The sequence below is a fragment of the Nothobranchius furzeri genome, chromosome 3 (genome assembly GCF_043380555.1).
Source record: "Nothobranchius furzeri strain GRZ-AD chromosome 3, NfurGRZ-RIMD1, whole genome shotgun sequence".
Taxonomy (NCBI): domain Eukaryota; kingdom Metazoa; phylum Chordata; class Actinopteri; order Cyprinodontiformes; family Nothobranchiidae; genus Nothobranchius; species Nothobranchius furzeri.
The window spans coordinates 13280463-13303259 of record NC_091743.1 but is presented as its reverse complement, the minus strand read 5'-3'; positions in this window follow the sequence as shown (position 1 = coordinate 13303259).

The window sequence follows — 22797 nt, the reverse complement described above, 5'->3', positions numbered from 1 at the left end:
AAAACAAACCTGATCTCTCTAGGACATTCAGAAGCCAAGTTATAAGCCCACAAATGTGTAACTGGACTACTTCTTTAAATTGACACCAGATCCGGTGACCTTTGGGACATGGTTTGACCCCCTTAGGAAAGTGCTATCATCATGAAACGTTCAGATCACTTACAACTCAATAGATTCTACCTTCCTGTAACGTTTCAGCCTGATTGGACCTTGTTTTCACACAAATGAACCCAGAATGATGTGAAATTGTGCTTCGTGCAACATAACTCTGGGTACCATTTACAAACACTAAGTGCTAATGACTCCATTCCTTTTTGTGGTTGTAGGGGCTTTTGATTGGAGTACACTAAAACAAACCTAACCTCTCTAGGACATTCAGAAGCCAAGTTATAAGCCCACAAAGGTGTAACTGGACTACTTCTTTAAAGTGACACCAGGCCCGGTGACCTTTGGGACATGGTTTTACCCCCTATAGGAATGTGCGATCATCTTGAAACGTTCAGATCACTTACAACTCAATAGATTCTACCTTCTTGTAGCGTTTCAGCCTGATTGGACCTTGTCTTCACACAAATGAACCCAGAATGATGTGAAATTGTGCTTCGTGCAACATAATTCTGGGTGCCATTTAAAAACCATAAGGGCTAATGACTCCATTCCTTTTTGTGGTTGTAGGGGCTGTTGATTGGAGTACACTAAAACAAACCTGATCTCTCTAGGACATTCAGAAGCCAAGTTATAAGCCCACAAATGTGTAACTGGACTACTTCTTTAAATTGACACCAGATCCGGTGACCTTTGGGACATGGTTTGACCCCCTTAGGAAAGTGCTATCATCATGAAACGTTCAGATCACTTACAACTCAATAGATTCTACCTTCCTGTAACGTTTCAGCCTGATTGGACCTTGTTTTCAAACAAATGAACCCAGAATGATGTGAAATTGTGCTTCGTGCAACATAATTCTGGGTGCCATTTACAAACCATAAGTGCTAATGACTCCATTCCTTTTTGTGGTTGTAGGGGCTGTTGATTGGAGTACCCTAAAAAAACCTGATCTCTCTAGGACATTCAGAAGCCAAGTTATAAGCCCACAAATTTCTAACTGGACTACTTCTTTAAATTGACACCAGATCCGGTGACCTTTGGGACATGGTTTGACCCCCTTAGGAAAGTGTTATCATCATGAAACGTTCAGATCACTTACAACTCAATAGATTCTACCTTCCTGTAACGTTTCAGCCTGATTGGACCTTGCTTTCACACAAATGGACCCAGAATGAAGTGAAATTGTGCTTCGTGCAACATAATTCTGCGTGCCATTTACAAACCATAAGTGCTAATGACTCCATTCCTTTTTGTGGTTGTGGGGGCTGTTGATTGGAGTACATTAAAACAAACCTGATCTCTCTAGGACATTCAGAAGCCAAGTTATAAGCCCACAAATGTGTAACTGGACTACTTCTTTAAATTGACACCAGATCCGGTGACCTTTGGGACATGGTTTGACCCCCTTAGGAAAGTGCTATCATCATGAAACGTTCAGATCACTTACAACTCAATAGATTCTACCTTCCTGTAACATTTCAGCCTGATTGGACCTTGTTTTCACACAAATGAACCCAGAATGATGTGAAATTGTGCTTCGTGCAACATAATTCTGGGTGCCATTTACAAACCATAAGTGCTAATGACTCCATTCCTTTTTGTGGTTGTAAGGGCTGCTGATTGGAGTACATTAAAACAAACCTGATCTCTCTAGGACATTCAGAAGCCAAGTTATAAGCCCACAAATGTGTAACTGGACTACTTCTTTAAATTGACACCAGATCCGGTGACCTTTGGGACAGGGTTTGACCCCCTTAGGAAAATGCTATCATCATGAAACGTTCAGATCACTTACAACTCAATAGATTCTACCTTCCTGTAACGTTTCAGCCTGATTGGATCTTGTTTTCACACAAATGAACCCAGAATAATGTGAAATTGTGCTTCGTGCAACATAATTCTGGGTGCCATTTACAAACCATAAGTGCTAATGACTCCATTCCTTTATGTGGTTGTAGGGGCTGTTGATTGGAGTACATTAAAACAAACCTGATCTCTCTAGGACATTCAGAAGCCAAGTTATAAGCCCACAAATGTGTAACTGGACTACTTCTTTAAATTGACACCAGGCCCGGTGACCTTTGGGACATGGTTTGACCCCGTATAGGAATGTGAGATCATCATGAAACGTTCAGATCACTTACAACTCAATTGATCCTACCTTCTTGTAACGTTTCAGCCTGATTGGACCTTGTTTTCACACAAATGAACCCAGAATGATGTGAAATTGTGCTTCGTGCAACATAATTCTGGGTGCCATTTAAAAACCATAAGTGCTAATGACTCCATTTCTTTTTGTGGTTGTAGTGGCTGTTGATTGGAGTACACTAAAACAAACCTGATCTCTCTAGGACATTCAGAAGCCAAGTTATAAGCCCACAAATGTGTAACTGGACTACTTTAAATTGACACCAGATCCGGTGACCTTTGGGACATGGTTTGACCCCCTTAGGAAAGTGCTATCATCATGAAACGTTCAGATCACTTACAACTCAATAGATTCTACCTTCCTGTAACATTTCAGCCTGATTGGACCTTGTTTTCACACAAATGAACCCAGAATGATGTGAAATTGTGCTTCGTGCAACATAATTCTGGGTGCCATTTACAAACCATAAGTGCTAATGACTCCATTCCTTTTTGTGGTTGTAAGGGCTGCTGATTGGAGTACATTAAAACAAACCTGATCTCTCTAGGACATTCAGAAGCCAAGTTATAAGCCCACAAATGTGTAACTGGACTACTTCTTTAAATTGACACCAGATCCGGTGACCTTTGGGACATGGTTTGACCCCCTTAGGAAAATGCTATCATCATGAAACGTTCAGATCACTTACAACTCAGTAGATTCAACCTTCCTGTAACGTTTCAGCCTGACTGGACCTTGTTTTCACACAAATGAACCCAGAATGATGTGAAATTGTGCTTCGTGCAACATAATTCTGGGTGCCATTTACAAACCATAAGTGCTAATGACTCCATTCCTTTTTGTGGTTGTGGGGCTGTTGATTGGAGTACATTAAAACAAACCTGATCTCTCTAGGACATTCAGAAGCCAAGTTATAAGCCCACAAATGTGTAACTGGACTACTTCTTTAAATTGACACCAGATCCGGTGACCTTTGGGACATGGTTTGACCCCCTTAGGAAAATGCTATCATCATGAAACGTTCAGATCACTTACAACTCAGTAGATTCAACCTTCCTGTAACGTTTCAGCCTGACTGGACCTTGTTTTCACACAAATGAACCCAGAATGATGTGAAATTGTGCTTCGTGCAACATAATTCTGGGTGCCATTTACAAACCATAAGTGCTAATGACTCCATTCCTTTTTGTGGTTGTAGGGGCTGTTGATTGGAGTACATTAAAACAAACCTGATCTCTCTAGGACATTCAGAAGCCAAGTTATAAGCCCACAAATGTGTAACTGGACTACTTCTTTAAATTGACACCAGGCCCGGTGACCTTTGGGACTTGGTTTGACCCCCTATAGGAATGTGAGATCATCATGAAACGTTCAGATCACTTACAACTCAATTGATTCTACCTTCTTGTAACGTTTCAGCCTGATTGGACCTTGTTTTCACACAAATGAACCCAGAATGATGTGAAATTGTGCTTCGTGCAACATAATTCTGGGTGACATTTAAAAACCATAAGTGCTAATGACTCCATTTCTTTTTGTGGTTGTAGTGGCTGTTTATTGGAGTACACTAAAACAAACCTGATCTCTCTAGGACATTCAGAAGCCAAGTTATAAGCCCACAAATGTGTAACTGGACTACTTCTTTAAATTGACACCAGATCCGGTGACCTTTGGGACATGGTTTGACCCCCTTAGGAAAGTGCTATCATCATGAAACGTTCAGATCCCTTACAACTCAATAGATTTTACCTTCCTGTAAAGTTTCAGCCTGATTGGACCTTGTTTTCACACAAATGGACCCAGAATGAAGTGAAATTGTGCTTCGTGCAACATAATTCTGGGTGCCATTTACAAACCATAAGTGCTAATGACTCCATTCCTTTTTGTGGTTGTAGGGGCTGTTGATTGGAGTACATTAAAACAAACCTGATCTCTCTAGGACATTCAGAAGCCAAGTTATAAGCCCACAAATGTGTAACTGGACTACTTCTTTAAATTGACACCAGATCCGGTGACCTTTGGGACATGGTTTGACCCCTTTGGGAAAGTGATATCATCATGAAACGTTCAGATCACTTACAACTCAATAGATTCTACCTTCCTGTAACGTTTCAGCCTGATTGGACCTTGTTTTCACACAAATGGACACAGAATGATGTGAAATTGTGCTTCGTGCAACATAATTCTGGGTGCCATTTAAAAACCATATGTGCTAATGACTCCATTCCTTTTTGTGGTTGTAGGGGCTGTTGATTGGAGTACACTAAAACAAACCTGATCACTCTAGGACATTCAGAAGCCAAGTTATAAGCCCACAAATGTGTGACTGGACTACTTCTTTAAATTGACACCAGGCCCGGTGACCTTTGGGACATGGTTTGACCCCCTATAGGAATGTGCGATCATCATGAAACGTTCAGATCACTTACAACTCAATAGATTCTACCTTCTTGTAACGTTTCAGCCTGATTGGACCTTGTTTTCACACAAATGAACCCAGAATAATGTGAAATTGTGCTTCGTGCAACATAATTCTGGGTGCCATTTACAAACCATAAGTGCTAATGACTCCATTCCTTTTTGTGGTTGTGGGGCTGTTGATTGGAGTATATTAAAACAAACCTGATCTCTCTAGGACATTCAGAAGCCAAGTTATAAGCCCACAAATGTGTAACTGGACTACTTCTTTAAATTGACACCAGATCCGGTGACCTTTGGGACATGGTTTGACCCCCTTAGGAAAGTGCTATCATCATGAAACGTTCAGATCACTTACAACTCAATAGATTCTACCTTCCTGTAACGTTTCAGCATGATTGGACCTTGTTTTCACACAAATGAACCCAGAATGATGTGAAATTGTGCTTCGTGCAACATAATTCTGGGTGCCATTTAAAAACCATAAGTGCTAATGACTCCATTTCTTTTTGTGGTTGTAGGGGCTGTTGATTGGAGTACACTAAAAAAACCTGATCTCTCTAGGACATTCAGAAGCCAAGTTATAAGCCCACAGATGTGTAACTGGACTACTTCTTTAAATTGACACCAGATCCGGTGACCTTTGGGACATGGTTTGACGCCCTTAGGAAAGTGCTATCATCATGAAACGTTCAGATCACTTACAACTCAATAGATTCTACCTTCCTGTAACGTTTCAGCCTGATTGGACCTTGTTTTCACACAAATGGACCCAGAATGAAGTGAAATTGTGCTTCGTGCAACATAATTCTGGGTGCCATTTACAAACCATAAGTGCTAATGACTCCATTCCTTTTTGTGGTTGTAGGGGCTGTTGATTGGAGTACATTAAAACAAACCTGATCTCTCTAGGACATTCAGAAGCCAAGTTATAAGCCCACAAATGTGTAACTGGACTACTTCTTTAAATTGACACCAGATCCGGTGACCTTTGGGACATGGTTTGACCCCCTTAGGAAAGTGCTATCATCATGAAACGTTCAGATCACTTACAACTCAATAGATTCTACCTTCCTGTAACGTTTCAGCCTGATTGGACCTTGTTTTCACACAAATGAACCCAGAATGATGTGAAATTGTGCTTCGTGCAACATAATTCTGGGTACCATTTACAAACACTAAGTGCTAATGACTCCATTCCTTTTTGTGGTTGTAGGGGCTTTTGATTGGAGTACACTAAAACAAACCTAACCTCTCTAGGACATTCAGAAGCCAAGTTATAAACCCACAAAGGTGTAACTGGACTACTTCTTTAAAGTGACACCAGGCCCGGTGACCTTTGGGACATGGTTTTACCCCCTATAGGAATGTGCGATCATCTTGAAACGTTCAGATCACTTACAACTCAATAGATTCTACCTTCTTGTAGCGTTTCAGCCTGATTGGACCTTGTCTTCACACAAATGAACCCAGAATGATGTGAAATTGTGCTTCGTGCAACATAATTCTGGGTGCCATTTAAAAACCATAAGGGCTAATGACTCCATTCGTTTTTGTGGTTGTAGGGGCTGTTGATTGGAGTACACTAAAACAAACCTGATCTCTCTAGGACATTCAGAAGCCAAGTTATAAGCCCACAAATGTGTAACTGGACTACTTCTTTAAATTGACACCAGATCCGGTGACCTTTGGGACATGGTTTGACCCCCTTAGGAAAGTGCTATCATCATGAAACGTTCAGATCACTTACAACTCAATAGATTCTACCTTCCTGTAACGTTTCAGCCTGATTGGACCTTGTTTTCAAACAAATGAACCCAGAATGATGTGAAATTGTGCTTCGTGCAACATAATTCTGGGTGCCATTTACAAACCATAAGTGCTAATGACTCCATTCCTTTTTGTGGTTGTAGGGGCTGTTGATTGGAGTACCCTAAAAAAACCTGATCTCTCTAGGACATTCAGAAGCCAAGTTATAAGCCCACAAATTTCTAACTGGACTACTTCTTTAAATTGACACCAGATCCGGTGACCTTTGGGACATGGTTTGACCCCCTTAGGAAAGTGTTATCATCATGAAACGTTCAGATCACTTACAACTCAATAGATTCTACCTTCCTGTAACGTTTCAGCCTGATTGGACCTTGTTTTCACACAAATGGACCCAGAATGAAGTGAAATTGTGCTTCGTGCAACATAATTCTGCGTGCCATTTACAAACCATAAGTGCTAATGACTCCATTCCTTTTTGTGGTTGTGGGGGCTGTTGATTGGAGTACATTAAAACAAACCTGATCTCTCTAGGACATTCAGAAGCCAAGTTATAAGCCCACAAATGTGTAACTGGTCTACTTCTTTAAATTGACACCAGATCCGGTGACCTTTGGGACATGGTTTGACCCCCTTAGGAAAGTGCTATCATCATGAAACGTTCAGATCACTTACAACTCAATAGATTCTACCTTCCTGTAACATTTCAGCCTGATTGGACCTTGTTTTCACACAAATGAACCCAGAATGATGTGAAATTGTGCTTCGTGCAACATAATTCTGGGTGCCATTTACAAACCATAAGTGCTAATGACTCCATTCCTTTTTGTGGTTGTAAGGGCTGCTGATTGGAGTACATTAAAACAAACCTGATCTCTCTAGGACATTCAGAAGCCAAGTTATAAGCCCACAAATGTGTAACTGGACTACTTCTTTAAATTGACACCAGATCCGGTGACCTTTGGGACATGGTTTGACCCCCTTAGGAAAATGCTATCATCATGAAACGTTCAGATCACTTACAACTCAATAGATTCTACCTTCCTGTAACGTTTCAGCCTGATTGGATCTTGTTTTCACACAAATGAACCCAGAATAATGTGAAATTGTGCTTCGTGCAACATAATTCTGGGTGCCATTTACAAACCATAAGTGCTAATGACTCCATTCCTTTATGTGGTTGTAGGGGCTGTTGATTGGAGTACATTAAAACAAACCTGATCTCTCTAGGACATTCAGAAGCCAAGTTATAAGCCCACAAATGTGTAACTGGACTACTTCTTTAAATTGACACCAGGCCCGGTGACCTTTGGGACATGGTTTGACCCCCTATAGGAATGTGAGATCATCATGAAACGTTCAGATCACTTACAACTCAATTGATTCTACCTTCTTGTAACGTTTCAGCCCGATTGGACCTTGTTTTCACACAAATGAACCCAGAATGATGTGAAATTGTGCTTCGTGCAACATAATTCTGGGTGCCATTTAAAAACCATAAGTGCTAATGACTCCATTTCTTTTTGTGGTTGTAGTGGCTGTTGATTGGAGTACACTAAAACAAACCTGATCTCTCTAGGACATTCAGAAGCCAAGTTATAAGCCCACAAATGTGTAACTGGACTACTTCTTTAAATTGACACCAGATCCGGTGACCTTTGGGACATGGTTTGACCCCCTTAGGAAAATGCTATCATCATGAAACGTTCAGATCACTTACAACTCAGTAGATTCAACCTTCCTGTAACGTTTCAGCCTGACTGGACCTTGTTTTCACACAAATGAACCCAGAATGATGTGAAATTGTGCTTCGTGCAACATAATTCTGGGTGCCATTTACAAACCATAAGTGCTAATGACTCCATTCCTTTTTGTGGTTGTAGGGGCTGTTGATTGGAGTACATTAAAACAAACCTGATCTCTCTAGGACATTCAGAAGCCAAGTTATAAGCCCACAAATGTGTAACTGGACTACTTCTTTAAATTGACACCAGATCCGGTGACCTTTGGGACATGGTTTGACCCCCTTAGGAAAATGCTATCATCATGAAACGTTCAGATCACTTACAACTCAGTAGATTCAACCTTCCTGTAACGTTTCAGCCTGACTGGACCTTGTTTTCACACAAATGAACCCAGAATGATGTGAAATTGTGCTTCGTGCAACATAATTCTGGGTGCCATTTACAAACCATAAGTGCTAATGACTCCCTTCCTTTTTGTGGTTGTAGGGGCTGTTGATTGGAGTACATTAAAACAAACCTGATCTCTCTAGGACATTCAGAAGCCAAGTTATAAGCCCACAAATGTGTAACTGGACTACTTCTTTAAATTGACACCAGGCCCGGTGACCTTTGGGACATGGTTTGACCCCCTATAGGAATGTGAGATCATCATGAAACGTTCAGATCACTTACAACTCAATTGATTCTACCTTCTTGTAACGTTTCAGCCTGATTGGACCTTGTTTTCACACAAATGAACCCAGAATGATGTGAAATTGTGCTTCGTGCAACATAAATCTGGGTGCCATTTAAAAACCATAAGTGCTAATGACTCCATTTCTTTTTGTGGTTGTAGTGGCTGTTTATTGGAGTACACTAAAACAAACCTGATCTCTCTAGGACATTCAGAAGCCAAGTTATAAGCCCACAAATGTGTAACTGGACTACTTCTTTAAATTGACACCAGATCCGGTGACCTTTGGGACATGGTTTGACCCCCTTAGGAAAGTGCTATCATCATGAAACGTTCAGATCACTTACAACTCAATAGATTTTACCTTCCTGTAAAGTTTCAGCCTGATTGGACCTTGTTTTCACACAAATGGACCCAGAATGAAGTGAAATTGTGCTTCGTGCAACATAATTCTGGGTGCCATTTACAAACCATAAGTGCTAATGACTCCATTCCTTTTTGTGGTTGTAGGGGCTGTTGATTGGAGTACATTAAAACAAACCTGATCTCTCTAGGACATTCAGAAGCCAAGTTATAAGCCCACAAATGTGTAACTGGACTACTTCTTTAAATTGACACCAGATCCGGTGACCTTTGGGACATGGTTTGACCCCTTTGGGAAAGTGACATCATCATGAAACGTTCAGATCACTTACAACTCAATAGATTCTACCTTCCTGTAACGTTTCAGCCTGATTGGACCTTGTTTTCACACAAATGGACACAGAATGATGTGAAATTGTGCTTCGTGCAACATAATTCTGGGTGCCATTTAAAAACCATATGTGCTAATGACTCCATTCCTTTTTGTGGTTGTAGGGGCTGTTGATTGGAGTACACTAAAACAAACCTGATCTCTCTAGGACATTCAGAAGCCAAGTTATAAGCCCACAAATGTGTAACTGGACTACTTTAAATTGACACCAGATCCGGTGACCTTTGGGACATGGTTTGACCCCCTTAGGAAAGTGCTATCCTCATGAAACGTTCAGATCACTTACAACTCAATAGATTCTACCTTCCTGTAACGTTTCAGCATGATTGGACCTTGTTTTCACACAAATGAACCCAGAATGATGTGAAATTGTGCTTCGTGCAACATAATTCAGGTTGCCATTTAAAAACCATAAGTGCTAATGACTCCATTCCTTTTTGTGGTTGTAGGGGCTGTTGATTGGAGTACACTAAAACAAACCTGATCACTCTAGGAGATTCAGAAGCCAAGTTATAAGCCCACAAATGTGTGACTGGACTACTTCTTTAAATTGACACCAGGCCCGGTGACCTTTGGGACATGGTTTGACCCCCTATAGGAATGTGCGATCATCATGAAACGTTCAGATCACTTACAACTCAATAGATTCTACCTTCTTGTAACGTTTCAGCCTGATTGGACCTTGTTTTCACACAAATGAACCCAGAATAATGTGAAATTGTGCTTCGTGCAACATAATTCTGGGTGCCATTTACAAACCATAAGTGCTAATGACTCCATTCCTTTTTGTGGTTGTGGGGCTGTTGATTGGAGTACATTAAAACAAACCTGATCTCTCTAGGACATTCAGAAGCCAAGTTATAAGCCCACAAATGTGTAACTGGAATACTTCTTTAAATTGACACCAGATCCGGTGACCTTTGGGACATGGTTTGACCCCCTTAGGAAAGTGCTATCATCATGAAACGTTCATATCACTTACAACTCAATAGATTCTACCTTCCTGTAACGTTTCAGCATGATTGGACCTTGTTTTCACACAAATGAACCCAGAATGATGTGAAATTGTGCTTCGTGCAACATAATTCTGGATGCCATTTAAAAACCATAAGTGCTAATGACTCCATTTCTTTTTGTGGTTGTAGGGGCTGTTGATTGGAGTACACTAAAACAAACCTGATCTCTCTAGGACATTCAGAAGCCAAGTTATAAGCCCACAGATGTGTAACTGGACTACTTCTTTAAATTGACACCAGATCCGGTGACCTTTGGGACATGGTTTGACCCCCTTAGGAAAGTGCTATCATCATGAAACGTTCAGATCACTTACACCTCTATAGATTCTACCTTCCTGTAACGTTTCAGCCTGATTGGACCTTGTTTTCACACAAATGGACCCAGAATGAAGTGAAATTGTGCTTCGTGCAACATAATTCTGGGTGCCATTTACAAACCATAAGTGCTAATGACTCCATTCCTTTTTGTGGTTGTAGGGGCTGTTGATTGGAGTACATTAAAACAAACCTGATCTCTCTAGGACATTCAGAAGCCAAGTTATAAGCCCACAAATGTGTAACTGGACTACTTCTTTAAATTGACACCAGATCCGGTGACCTTTGGGACATGGTTTGACCCCCTTAGGAAAGTGCTATCATCATGAAACGTTCAGATCACTTACAACTCAATAGATTCTACCTTCCTGTAACGTTTCAGCCTGATTGGACCTTGTTTTCACACAAATGAACCCAGAATGATGTGAAATTGTGCTTCGTGCAACATAATTCTGGGTACCATTTACAAAGACTAAGTGCTAATGACTCCATTCCTTTTTGTGGTTGTAGGGGCTTTTGATTGGAGTACACTAAAACAAACCTAACCTCTCTAGGACATTCAGAAGCCAAGTTATAAGCCCACAAAGGTGTAACTGGACTACTTCTTTAAAGTGACACCAGGCCCGGTGACCTTTGGGACATGGTTTTACCCCCTATAGGAATGTGCGATCATCTTGAAACGTTCAGATCACTTACAACTCAATAGATTCTACCTTCTTGTAGCGTTTCAGCCTGATTGGACCTTGTTTTCACACAAATGAACCCAGAATGATGTGAAATTGTGCTTCGTGCAACATAATTCTGGGTGCCATTTAAAAACCATAAGGGCTAATGACTCCATTCCTTTTTGTGGTTGTAGGGGCTGTTGATTGGAGTACACTAAAACAAACCTGATCTCTCTAGGACATTCAGAAGCCAATTTATAAGCCCACAAATGTGTAACTGGACTACTTCTTTAAATTGACACCAGATCCGGTGACCTTTGGGACATGGTTTTACCCCCTATAGGTATGTGCGATCATCTTGAAACGTTCAGATCACTTACAACTCAATAGATTCTACCTTCTTGTAGCGTTTCAGCCTGATTGGACCTTGTTTTCACACAAATGAACCCAGAATGATGTGAAATTGTGCTTCGTGCAACATAATTCTGGGTGCCATTTAAAAACCATAAGGGCTAATGACTCCATTCCTTTTTGTGGTTGTAGGGGCTGTTGATTGGAGTACACTAAAACAAACCTGATCTCTCTAGGACATTCAGAAGCCAATTTATAAGCCCACAAATGTGTAACTGGACTACTTCTTTAAATTGACACCAGATCCGGTGACCTTTGGGACATGGTTTGACCCCCTTAGGAAAGTGCTATCATCATGAAACGTTCAGATCACTTACAACTCAATAGATTCTACCTTCCTGTAACGTTTCAGCCTGATTGGACCTTGTTTTCAAACAAATGAACCCAGAATGATGTGAAATTGTGCTTCGTGCAACATAATTCTGGGTGCCATTTACAAACCATAAGTGCTAATGACTCAATTCCTTTTTGTGGTTGTAGGGGCTGTTGATTGGAGTACCCTAAAAAAACCTGATCTCTCTAGGACATTCAGAAGCCAAGTTATAAGCCCACAAATTTCTAACTGGACTACTTCTTTAAATTGACACCAGATCCGGTGACCTTTGGGACATGGTTTGACCCCCTTAGGCAAGTGCTATCATCATGAAACGTTCAGATCACTTACAACTCAATAGATTCTACCTTCCTGTAACGTTTCAGCCTGATTGGACCTTGTTTTCACACAAATGAACCCAGAATGATGTGAAATTGTGCTTTGTGCAACATAATTCTGGGTGCCATTTAAAAACCATAAGTGCTAATGTCTCCATTCCTTTTTGTGGTTGTAGGGGCTGTTGATTGGAGTACACTAAAACAAACCTGACCTCTCTAGGACATTCAGAAGCCAAGTTATAAGCCCACAAATGTGTAACAGGACTACTTCTTTAAATTGACACCAGATCCGGTGACCTTTGGGACATGGTTTGACCCCCTTAGGAAAGTGCTATCATCATGAAACGTTCAGATCACTTACAACTCAATAGATTCTACCTTCCTGTAACATTTCAGCCTGATTGGACCTTGTTTTCACACAAATGAACCCAGAATGATGTAAAATTGTGCTTCGTGCAACATAATTCTGGGTGCCATTTACAAACCATAAGTGCTAATGACTCCATTCCTTTTTGTGGTTGTAAGGGCTGCTGATTGGAGTACATTAAAACAAACCTGATCTCTCTAGGACATTCAGAAGCCAAGTTATAAGCCCACAAATGTGTAACTGGACTACTTCTTTAAATTGACACCAGATCCGGTGACCTTTGGGACATGGTTTGACCCCCTTAGGAAAATGCTATCATCATGAAACGTTCAGATCACTTACAACTCAATAGATTCTACCTTCCTGTAACGTTTCAGCCTGATTGGATCTTGTTTTCACACAAATGAACCCAGAATAATGTGAAATTGTGCTTCGTGCAACATAATTCTGGGTGCCATTTACAAACCATAAGTGGTAATGACTCCATTCCTTTTTGTGGTTGTAGGGGCTGTTGATTGGAGTACATTAAAACAAACCTGATCTCTCTAGGACATTCAGAAGCCAAGTTATAAGCCCACAAATGTGTTACTGGACTACTTCTTTAAATTGACACCAGGCCCGGTGACCTTTGGGACATGGTTTGACCCCCTATAGGAATGTGAGATCATCATGAAACGTTCAGATCACTTACAACTCAATTGATTCTACCTTCTTGTAACATTTCAGCCTGATTGGACCTTGTTTTCACACAAATGAACCCAGAATGATGTGAAATTGTGCTTCGTGCAACATAATTCTGGGTGCCATTTAAAAACCATAAGTGCTAATGACTCCATTTCTTTTTGTGGTTGTAGTGGCTGTTGATTGGAGTACACTAAAACAAACCTGATCTCTCTAGGACATTCAGAAGCCAAGTTATAAGCCCACAAATGTGTAACTGGACTACTTCTTTAAATTGACACCAGATCCGGTGACCTTTGGGACATGGTTTGACCCCCTTAGGAAAGTGCTATCATCATGAAACGTTCAGATCACTTACAACTCAATAGATTTTACCTTCCTGTAACGTTTCAGCCTGATTGGACCTTGTTTTCACACAAATGGACCCAGAATGAAGAGAAATTGTGCTTCGTGCAACATAATTCTGGGTGCCATTTACAAACCATAAGTGCTAATGACTCCATTCCTTTTTGTGGTTGTAGGGGCTGTTGATTGGAGTACATTAAAACAAACCTGATCTCTCTAGGACATTCAGAAGCCAAGTTATAAGCCCACAAATGTGTAACTGGACTACTTCTTTAAATTGACACCAGATCCGGTGACCTTTGGGACATGGTTTGACCCCCTTAGGAAAGTGCTATCATCATGAAACGTTCAGATCACTTACAACTCAATAGATTCTACCTTCCTGTAACGTTTCAGCCTGATTGGACCTTGTTTTCACACAAATGGACACAGAATGATGTGAAATTGTGCTTCGTGCAACATAATTCTGGGTGCCATTTAAAAACCATATGTGCTAATGACTCCATTCCTTTTTGTGGTTGTAGGGGCTGTTGATTGGAGTACACTAAAACAAACCTGATCTCTCTAGGACATTCAGAAGCCAAGTTATAAGCCCACAAATGTGTAACTGGACTACTTTAAATTGACACCAGATCCGGTGACCTTTGGGACATGGTTTGACCCCTTTAGGAAAGTGCTATCATCATGAAACGTTCAGATCACTTACAACTCAATAGATTCTACCTTCCTGTAACGTTCCAGCCTGATTGGACCTTGTTTTCACACAAATGAACCCAGAATGATGTGAAATTTTGCTTCGTGCAACATAATTCTGGGTACCATTTACAAACACTAAGTGCTAATGACTCCATTCCTTTTTGTGGTTGTAGGGGCTTTTGATTGGAGTACACTAAAACAAACCTAACCTCTCTAGGACATTCAGAAGCCAAGTTATAAGCCCACAAATGTGTAACTGGACTACTTCTTTAAAGTGACACCAGGCCCGGTGACCTTTGGGACATGGTTTGACCCCCTATAGGAATGTGAGATCATCATGAAACGTTCAGATCACTTACAACTCAATTGATTCTACCTTCTTGTAACGTTTCAGCCTGATTGGACCTTGTTTTCACACAAATGAACCCAGAATGATGTGAAATTGTGCTTCGTGCAACATAATTCTGGGTGCCATTTAAAAAGCATAAGGGCTAATGACTCCATTCCTTTTTGTGGTTGTAGGGGCTGTTGATTGGAGTACACTAAAACAAACCTGATCTCTCTAGGACATTCAGAAGCCAAGTTATAAGCCCACAAATGTGTAACTGGACTACTTCTTTAAATTGACACCAGATCCGGTGACCTTTGGGACATGGTTTGACCCCCTTAGGAAAGTGCTATCATCATGAAACGTTCAGATCACTTACAACTCAATAGATTCTACCTTCTTGTAGCGTTTCAGCCTGATTGGACCTTGTTTTCACACAAATGAACCCAGAATGATGTGAAATTGTGCTTCGTGCAACATAATTCTGGGTGCCATTTAAAAACCATAAGGGCTAATGACTCCATTCCTTTTTGTGGTTGTAGGGGCTGTTGATTGGAGTACACTAAAACAAACCTGATCTCTCTAGGACATTCAGAAGCCAAGTTATAAGCCCACACATGTGTAACTGGACTACTTCTTTAAATTGACACCATATCCGGTGACCTTTGGGACATGGTTTGACCCCCTTAGGAAAGTGCTATCATCACGAAACGTTCAGATCACTTACAACTCAATAGATTCTACCTTCCTGTAACGTTTCAGCCTGATTGGACCTTGTTTTCAAACAAATGAACCCAGAATGATGTGAAATTGTGCTTCGTGCAACATAATTCTGGGTGCCATTTACAAACCATAAGTGCTAATGACTCCAGTCCTTTTTGTGGTTGTAGGGGCTGTTGATTGGAGTACATTAAAACAAACCTGATCTCTCTAGGACATTCAGAAGCCAAGTTATATGCCCACAAATGTGTAACTGGACTACTTCTTTAAATTGACACCAGATCCGGTGACCTTTGGGACATGGTTTGACCCCCTTAGGAAAGTGCTATCATCATGAAACGTTCAGATCACTTACAACTCAATAGATTCTACCTTCCTGTAACGTTTCAGCCTGATTGGACCTTGTTTTCACACAAATGGACACAGAATGATGTGAAATTGTGCTTCGTGCAACATAATTCTGGGTGCCATTTAAAAACCATATGTGCTAATGACTCCATTCCTTTTTGTGGTTGTAGGGGCTGTTGATTGGAGTACACTAAAACAAACCTGATCTCTCTAGGACATTCAGAAGCCAAGTTATAAGCCCACAAATGTGTAACTGGACTACTTTAAATTGACACCAGATCCGGTGACCTTTGGGACATGGTTTGACCCCCTTTAGGAAAGTGCTATCATCATGAAACGTTCAGATCACTTACAACTCAATAGATTCTACCTTCCTGTAACGTTCCAGCCTGATTGGACCTTGTTTTCACACAAATGAACCCAGAATGATGTGAAATTGTGCTTCGTGCAACATAATTCTGGGTACCATTTACAAACACTAAGTGCTAATGACTCCATTCCTTTTTGTGGTTGTAGGGGCTTTTGATTGGAGTACACTAAAACAAACCTAACCTCTCTAGGACATTCAGAAGCCAAGTTATAAGCCCACAAAGGTGTAACTGGACTACTTCTTTAAAGTGACACCAGGCCCGGTGACCTTTGGGACATGGTTTGACCCCCTATAGGAATGCGAGATCATCATGAAACGTTCAGATCACTTACAACTCAATTGATTCTACCTTCTTGTAACATTTCAGCCTGATTGGACCCTGTTTTCACACAAATGAACCCAGAATGATGTGAAATTGTGCTTCGTGCAACATAATTCTGGGTGCCATTTAAAAACCATAAGTGCTAATGACTCCATTTCTTTTTGTGGTTGTAGTGGCTGTTGATTGGAGTACACTAAAACAAACCTGATCTCTCTAGGACATTCAGAAGCCAAGTTATAAGCCCACAAATGTGTAACTGGACTACTTCTTTAAATTGACACCAGATCCGGTGACCTTTGGGACATGGTTTGACCCCCTTAGGAAAGTGCTATCATCATGAAACGTTCAGATCACTTACAACTCAATAGATTTTACCTTCCTGTAACGTTTCAGCCTGATTGGACCTTGTTTTCACACAAATGGACCCAGAATGAAGTGAAATTGTGCTTCGTGCAACATAATTCTGGGTGCCATTTACAAACCATAAGTGCTAATGACTCCATTCCTTTTTGTGGTTGTAGGGGCTGTTGATTGGAGTACATTAAAACAAACCTGATCTCTCTAGGACATTCAGAAGCCAAGTTATAAGCCCACAAATGTGTAACTGGACTACTTCTTTAAATTGACACCAGATCCGGTGACCTTTGGGACATGGTTTGACCCCCTTAGGAAAGTGCTATCATCATGAAACGTTCAGATCACTTACAACTCAATAGATTCTACCTTCCTATAACGTTTCAGCCTGATTGGACCTTGTTTTCACACAAATGGACACAGAATGATGTGAAATTGTTCTTCGTGCAACATAATTCTGGGTGCCATTTAAAAACCATATGTGCTAATGACTCCATTCATTTTTGTGGTTGTAGGGGCTGTTGATTGGAGTACACTAAAACAAACCTGATCTCTCTAGGACATTCAGAAGCCAAGTTATAAGCCCACAAATGTGTAACTGGACTACTTTAAATTGACACCAGATCCGGTGACCTTTGGGACATGGTTTGACCCCTTTAGGAAAGTGCTATCATCATGAAACGTTCAGATCACTTACAACTCAATAGATTCTACCTTCCTGTAACGTTCCAGCCTGATTGGACCTTGTTTTCACACAAATGAACCCAGAATGATGTGAAATTGTGCTTCGTGCAACATAATTCTGGGTACCATTTACAAACACTAAGTGCTAATGACTCCATTCCTTTTTGTGGTTGTAGGGGCTTTTGATTGGAGTACACTAAAACAAACCTAACCTCTCTAGGACATTCAGAAGCCAAGTTATAAGCCCACAAAGGTGTAACTGGACTACTTCTTTAAAGTGACACCAGGCCCGGTGACCTTTGGGACATGGTTTTACCCCCTATAGGAATGTGCGATCATCTTGAAACGTTCAGATCACTTACAACTCAATAGATTCTACCTTCTTGTAGCGTTTCAGCCTGATTGGACCTTGTTTTCACACAAATGAACCCAGAATGATGTGAAATTGTGCTTCGTGCAACATAATTCTGGGTGCCATTTAAAAACCATAAGGGCTAATGACTCCATTCCTTTTTGTGGTTGTAGGGGCTGTTGATTGGAGTACACTAAAACAAACCTGATCTCTCTAGGACATTCAGAAGCCAAGTTATAAGCCCACAAATGTGTAACTGGACTACTTCTTTAAATTGACACCATATCCGGTGACCTTTGGGACATGGTTTGACCCCCTTAGGAAAGTGCTATCATCACGAAACGTTCAGATCACTTACAACTCAATAGATTCTACCTTCCTGTAAAGTTTCAGCCTGATTGGACCTTGTTTTCAAACAAATGAACCCAGAATGATGTGAAATTGTGCTTCGTGCAGCATAATTCTGGGTGCCATTTACAAACCATAAGTGCTAATGACTCCATTCCTTTTTGTGGTTGTAGGGGCTGTTGATTGGAGTACCCTAAAAAAACCTGATCCCTCTAGGACATTCAGAAGCCAAGTTATAAGCCCACAAAGGTGTAACTGGACTACTTCTTTAAATTGACACCAGATCCGGTGACCTTTGGGACATGGTTTGACCCCCTTAGGCAAGTGCTATCATCATGAAACGTTCAGATCACTTACAACTCAATAGATTCTACCTTCCTGTAACGTTTCAGCATGATTGGACCTTGTTTTCACACAAATGAACCCAGAATGATGTGAAATTGTGCTTCGTGCAACATAATTCTGGGTGCCATTTAAAAACCATAAGTGCTAATGACTCCATTTCTTTTTGTGGTTGTAGGGGCTGTTGATTGGAGTACACTAAAACAAACCTGATCTCTCTAGGACATTCAGAAGCCAAGTTATAAGCCCACAAATGTGTAACTGGACTACTTCTTTAAATTGACACCAGATCCGTTGACCTATGGGACATGGTTTGACTCCCTTAGGAAAGTGCTATCATCATGAAACGTTCAGATCACTTACAACTCAATAGATTCTACCTTCATGTAATGTTTCAGCCTGATTGGACCTTGTTTTCACACAAATGGACCCAGAATGAAGTGAAATTGTGCTTCGTGCAACATCATTCTGGGTGCCATTTAAAAACCATAAGTGCTAATGACTCCATTTCTTTTTGTGGTTGTAGGGGCTGTTGATTGGAGTACACTAAAACAAACCTGATCTCTCTAGGACATTCAGCAGCCAAGTTATAAGCCCACAAATGTGTAACTGGACTACTTCTTTAAATTGACACCAGATCCATTGACCTTTGGGACATGGTTTGACTCCCTTAGGAAAGTGCTATCATCATGAAACGTTCAGATCACTTACAACTCGATAGATTCTACCTTCATGTAACGTTTCAGCCTGATTGGACCTTGTTTTCACACAAATGGACCCAGAATGAAGTGAAATTGTGCTTCGTGCAACATAATTCTGGGTGCCATTTACAAACCATAAGTCTAATGACTCCATTCCTTTTTGTGGTTGTAGGGGCTGTTGATTGGAGTACCCTAAAAAAACCTGATCTCTCTAGGACATTCAGAAGCCAAGTTATAAGCCCACAAAGGTGTAACTGGACTACTTCTTTAAATTGACACCAGATCCGGTGACCTTTGGGACATGGTTTTACCCCCTTAGGCAAGTGCTATCATCATGAAACGTTCAGATCACTTACAACTCAATAGATTCTACCTTCCTGTAACGTTTCAGCATGATTGGACCTTGTTTTCACACAAATGAACCCAGAATGATGTGAAATTGTGCTTCGTGCAACATAATTCTGGGTGCCATTTAAAAACCATAAGTGCTAATGACTCCATTTCTTTTTGTGGTTGTAGGGGCTGTTGATTGGAGTACACTAAAACAAACCTGATCTCTCTAGGACATTCAGAAGCCAAGTTATAAGCCCACAAATGTGTAACTGGACTACTTCTTTAAATTGACACCAGATCCGTTGACCTTTGGGACATGGTTTGACTCCCTTAGGAAAGTGCTATCATCATGAAACGTTCAGATCACTTACAACTCAATAGATTCTACCTTCATGTAACGTTTCAGCCTGATTGGACCTTGTTTTCACACAAATGGACCCAGAATGAAGTGAAATTCTGCTTCGTGCAACATAATTCTGGGTGCCATTTAAAAAACATAAGTGCTAATGACTCCATTTCTTTTTGTGGTTGTAGGGGCTGTTGATTGGAGTACACTAAAACAAACCTGATCTCTCTAGGACATTCAGAAGCCAAGTTATAAGCCCACAAATGTGTAACTGGACTACTTCTTTAAATTGACACCAGATCCGTTGACCTTTGGGACATGGTTTGACTCCCTTAGGAAAGTGCTATCATCATGAATAGTTCAGATCACTTACAACTCAATAGATCCTACCTTCATGTAACGTTTTAGCCTGATTGGACCTTGTTTTCACACAAATGGACCCAGAATGAAGTGAAATTGTGCTTCGTGCAACATAATTCTGGGTGTCATTTACAAACCATAAGTGCTAATGACTCCATTCCTTTTTGTGGTTGTAGGGGCTGTTGATTGGAGTACATTAAAACAAACCTGATATCTCTAGGACATTCAGAAGCCAAGTTATAAGCCCACAAATGTGTAACTGGACTACTTCTTTAAATTGACACCAGATCCGGTGACCTTTGGGACATGGTTTGACCCCCTTAGGAAAGTGCTATCATCATGAAACGTTCAGATCACTTACAACTCAATAGATTCTACCTTCCTGTAACGTTTCAGCCTGATTGGACCTTGTTTTCACACAAATGAACCAAGAATGATGTGAAATTGTGCTTCGTGCAACATAATTCTGGGTGCCATTTACAAACCATAAGTTCTAATGACTCCATTCCTTTTTGTGGTTGTAGGGGCTGTTGATTGGAGTACATTAAAACAAACCTGATCTCTCTAGGACATTCAGAAGCCAAGTTATAAGCCCACAAATGTGTAACTGGACTACTTCTTTAAATTGACACCAGATCCGGTGACCTTTGGGACATGGTTTGACTCCCTTAGGAAAGTGCTATCATCATGAAACATTCAGATCACTTACAACTCAATAGATTCTACCTTCCTGTAACATTTCAGCCTGATTGGACCTTGTTTTCACACAAATGAACCCAGAATGATGTGAAATTGTGCTTCGTGCAACATAATTCTGGGTGCCATTTAAAAACCATAAGTGCTAATGACTCCATTCCTTTTTGTGGTTGTAGGGGCTGTTGATTGGCGTATACTAAAACAAACCTGATCTCTCTAGGACATTCAGAAGCCACGTTATAAGCCCACAAATGTGTAACTGGACTACTTCTTTAAATTGACACCAGATCCGGTGACCTTTGGGACATGGTTTGACCCCCTTAGGAAAATGCTATCATCATGAAACGTTCAGATCACTTACAACTCAATAGATTCTACCTTCCTGTAACGTTTCAGTCTGATTGGATCTTGTTTTCACACAAATGAACCCAGAATAATGTGAAATTGTGCTTTGTGCAACATAATTCTGGGTGCCACTTACAAACCATAAGTTCTAATGACTCCATTCCTTTTTGTGGTTGTAGGGGCTGTTGATTGGAGTACACTAAAACAAACCTGATCACTCTAGGACATTCAGAAGCCAAGTTATAAGCCCACAAATGTGTGACTGGAATACTTCTTTAAATTGACACCAGGCCCGGTGACCTTTGGGACATGGTTTGACCCCCTATAGGAATGTGCGATCATCATGAAACGTTCAGATCACTTACAACTCAATAGATTCTACCTTCTTGTAACGTTTCAGCCTGATTGGACCTTGTTTTCACACAAATGAACCCAGAATAATGTGAAATTGTGCTTCGTGCAACATAATTCTGGGTGCCATTTACAAACCATAAGTGCTAATGACTCCATTCCTTTTTGTGGTTGTAGGGGCTTTTGATTGGAGAACATTAAAACAAACCTGATCTCTCTAGGACATTCAGAAGCCAAGTTATAAGCCCACAAATGTGTAACTGGACTACTTCTTTAAATTGACACCAGATCCGGTGACCTTTGGGACATGGTTTGACCCCCTTAGGAAAGTGCTATCATCATGAAACGTTCAGATCACTTACAACTCAATAGATTCTACCTTCCTGTAACGTTTCAGCCTGATTGGAGCTTTTTTTCACACAAATGAACCCAGAATGATGTGAAATTGTGCTTCGTGCAACATAATTCTGGGTGCCATTTACAAACCATAAGTGCTAATGACTCCATTCCTTTTTGTGGTTGTAAGGGATGCTGATTGGAGTACATTAAAACAAACCTGATCTCTCTAGGACATTCAGAAGCCAAGTTATAAGCCCACAAATGTGTAACTGGACTACTTCTTTAAATTGACACCAGATCCGGTGACCTTTGGGACATGGTTTGACTCCCTTAGGAAAGTGCTATCATCATGAAACGTTCAGATCACTTACAACTCAATAGATTCTACCTTCCT